Raw genomic sequence first — 4,210 nt, 5'->3', positions numbered from 1 at the left:
TTTCTCATTTGTCTGTGTTGTATTGAAGCAGTGTCCTAAATGTAAAATGACTGACATTTTGTTTTAAGAACTGTTCGAACACCTGTGGAGATTGCAGTGGCAAAGTGTTCCTGTGTAGCTGGAACAGCACTCTGCAACCACAATGTTGCACTGCTGTTCCAGACCGCACACTACTTCTTCATTAGTACCTAAACATAGTATGGTATAACTGCTTTTTGTAATGAAATACACAATTGGTTTGGGAGCAAGAAATCTTTTAATCGTTGTTGCCCAGGCTTGCCGAAATGAATGGAAACTTATCTCCCGATTATAACATTGTGTAACTTGCTGCTGTTAAATACCGTCAAACTATGTGCAGTATGTGCTTTATGTGCAATATATACTTTATATACATATGCCATCTTTAATAACTGTAATATATATACCGGGCTGCTAAATCCTAAGAACTGCTACAGGATTTGATTTGTAGATTTGATTTGTTTTTTATCTGTATTTTTGAAAATTATGTAACTTTTTATCTTTTTTTTAGCATATTGTTTATTATATTATAACTTAGTACTTTTTTAGCATATTGTTTATTATATTATAACTTAGTACTATATAAAAAAAAATTCTGAATTTATGCACAAAAAAAAAAGAAGCTTCCTGTCTGAATTGACTCGATTATTTTTAATTGACTGAGGCACCGTCCACACAGAGACGATTTCAGTTGTATCCGCTACAGTTCTCTATCGTTTAGACCAGGGGTATTCAACTAAAATTCAACGAGGTCCAGTTAGAGAAAATCTCTCCATGCAAAGGTCCGGAACTTCAAAATGTCTAACTTGCTTTATGAATTAGTGTGATATATATTGAAGTAGCTGGAGCTTTATCAACGTCTGCATGTAATCAACAACTGACTGCCAATCAAATAAAGAAAGTACAATTCATAAACAACAATATTTTTTGTCAATTAACATTGAACTATACAGATATACAGTAAATACTGTGGATATGTGTAATGTTCCTCTCGGGCTGCATTTAAAAATAAAATAAATAAAATAGCTTTTGAAAATATGTGCATCTTAAAAGTGCTTAATTTTAGATAAATAAAATGTAGCAGCAGCTTGAGTTTCTCTTTTTCTTTGAAAACATTTTCACATCATGACTTAGTTTCAGACGATGATAGAACAATATCAGTCTTTACACATCATAACAATTGAACAGTTTTAAAGTTTCTCTTTCTTTCCCTCTTATATTGCCAGTGGCGTTTCTATATGTACAAAAGTGGTGGGGCACAAAAAACTTCGATGTCTATATATATCCAATCCAATCCACTTTATTTATATAGCACAGTTTAAAAACAGAGGGTTTGCCAAAGTGCTTCACAATGAACATAACATTATAATAAAATATATATTACACGAATAGATAAAAAGCACACATAAGAAAAGATAAAAAAGCACACATAAGAATAAATACAAGGCACATAAAGGCTATGGACAGACAGTAAAAGCATACAAATAGGTAAGACATAGCTCAGACTGACTGGTAAGCAAGGGAAAAGAGGTGGGTTTTTAGGCGGGACTTAAAAACTTCAAGAGTGGGCGACAATTTAACCTGAGGGGGCAGGTCGTTCCAGAGCCTGGGGGCTACCGATGAGAACGCTCGGTCTCCCCTGGTCTTTTGTTTTGTTTTTGGGACTACAAGCAGCAGCTGATCAGCCGACCTCAAAGCCCTTGAGGGGGTGTACACCTGTAAGAGGTCGGAGATGTACTCTGGGGCCAGCCCATTAAGAGATTTAAAAACAAACAATAAAATCTTAAAATGGACTCTAAAATGGACAGGAAGCCAGTGGAGCGAAGCCAGAACTGGTGTGATGTGGTCAAACTTGCGGGTTCCTGTAAGCAGCCGCGCTGCAGCGTTTTGTACAAGCTGCAGGCGGGCCAGCGAAATCTTATTTAGGCCGGCATAAAGTGCATTACAATAAACAAAGGCATGAATTACATGCTCAAAGTTTAAAAAGGATAAAACCGGTTTAATTTTGGACAGGAGCCTCAAGTGATAAAAACTGGATTTAACCACAGAGTTCATCTGTTTATCTAATTTAAAAGCACTGTCGATTTTGACACCCAGATTTGTGACCATGGGTTTTGCAAACTGTTGCAGGGAACCCAGGTCAATGGAACGGACATCACCATTTGGTCCAAACACAATTACCTCCGTTTTGCTCTCATTTATATTTAAAAAGTTTAGCGCCATCCAGGCCTTTATGTCATTAAGACAGTCAACCAGGGGCATCAGAGAGCTAGTGTTTTTTCTTAGGGGTAGATATAATTGGGAGTCGTCCGCATAAAGGTGGTAGGAGACGCCATATTTTCTAAAAATCAGTCCAAGGGGGAGAAGGTATAAGGAAAATAAAATAGGCCCCAAAATAGAACCTTGGGGAACTCCACAGGATAAGGGGGCAGAAGAGGATGTAAAGTCACCAAGCGTAACAGAGAAAGATCTCTTGGACAGATAGGACCTGAACCACTCTAAGTGTGTTATAAGCTTCTGCAGTGAGGTTCATGGCTGGTGAGGCACTGGCACTGACTCTTCAGGTTTACAAATATTATATTTTGACCTAAATCAAAATATAATATTATTTTCAAAAGCCTCTTTAGTCTGATGCTTCAATTAATTTTAAACAGACAGTTCAACAGAAGGATACCCAAAAAATGTAATTGTATCATTTAAATATTGAATTGTTCTCTCTTAGTAAGATCCCATTTTCAATAAAATTGTGGTCTTACCTTGACTTGAAGTCCATTTGCCTATCCTTCTGGACAAAAATCTCTATTACTTTTTTGTAAAAGTCCTCCTTATCTTCTTGTAGTTTCAAAAGTCTATCATAAATCTAAATGATGGATTTATGATTAGAAAATTATAAAAGTAGGGTGGACATGTGGATATTATCCGGCTGAACAAAACGTACATTTATCTAACAGCTACGTTTCCCACAGATCTTATTTTGAGCTATTTTCTAAAATCCTATGGAGAAATCTCATTGCTTTTTTGTGGAGGGAAGCCATGCGCAGCTTACTTCCTGGTTTTAGGACGAGTCTCTCTCCTCCTCTTCACCTGCTCTTCACACACCACACTTTTCGCGGCACACGTACTTACAGCCAATCAGCTCTGAATTATGTGAGATGACGTATGGTGGGGATGGCAGCTCTATGCCCCTATGGTCATTATTTTTTGCCACACACATTAAATAGGAAAATACTCTGAGCATGCGCAGTGTAGTTTTTACAGTCACCGTTCACTTAGACAGTGAGAGGGAGGGGCAGGATCGGGTTTTGTCCCACATGGCTCTAAAACAAACAGCTCAATAGGCACACACTGTAGACACTAATTAGAAGAACACATACTAAATCAGCAATGTAAAGACGAATCAGATGATTAAACATGATCTTAAAATATATTTAATATTTTAATTTATTTTTTGCATTTTGTTGTAATCATTATTTTAATACTTTCTGCTGACACTAGGTAGGGCTGCCCCTAATGACCAGTCACCACTGTATATTGCAGTCCCTCACTCACTTTTTTTATTCAGTGCGAGAATTGAGCTGGAGCTTGTCCTGCCAGGAGTTTAAATCTGGGCTGAAATGGTGTCAGGGCCATTCTCATACACACATGCAGGTGCTCATTGGTTAGCCTCGGTTAGCCTGCGCTGGAACGATATTTATTTTTTGTGACCTCAGTTCTGACTGGAATGTTTGGTCTAACACTTTGTGTTTTGTCTCATAGTGGCGTTTTGGCACTTTTAATGAGCGCCACGGTCTCTGAACAAATGAGACACACTGGTTCTGTGCTCCTAGTGGGCAGGAGGAACATGAATGAGTCCACTCAGGGTTAAAAGCTCTGTTCTCACTATCCACTTTCCTCTTTTTGGAGAGCGCCATGTGTAATTATTTGTCTCTCCCTGTCTGCCGCTAACACGCCTGTTCACTCTCCTCTCCGCTTCTCTCCCTGTATCGCTAATTATTCTCTTCACTCACTTTCCTCTCCGCTTCTCTCTGCAGCGCTCTCGTCTCTTCTTCTGTGTTTCTCTCCCTGTATCGCTCACTCTTCTCTTTCACCCCCTGTCGGCAGCGGTTAAAATAGAATCGCCCCGTCAAAATTGAAATCTCCTATTAATATATTGATTATAGGTCAGGGTCCGTATAGGTCGGCGTCCGGACCG

This window comes from Gymnodraco acuticeps, unplaced genomic scaffold (genome assembly GCF_902827175.1).
Source record: "Gymnodraco acuticeps unplaced genomic scaffold, fGymAcu1.1, whole genome shotgun sequence".
NCBI lineage: Eukaryota > Metazoa > Chordata > Actinopteri > Perciformes > Bathydraconidae > Gymnodraco > Gymnodraco acuticeps.
The sequence above is the reverse complement of the archived record's forward strand: the minus strand, read 5'-3'. Positions refer to the sequence as shown.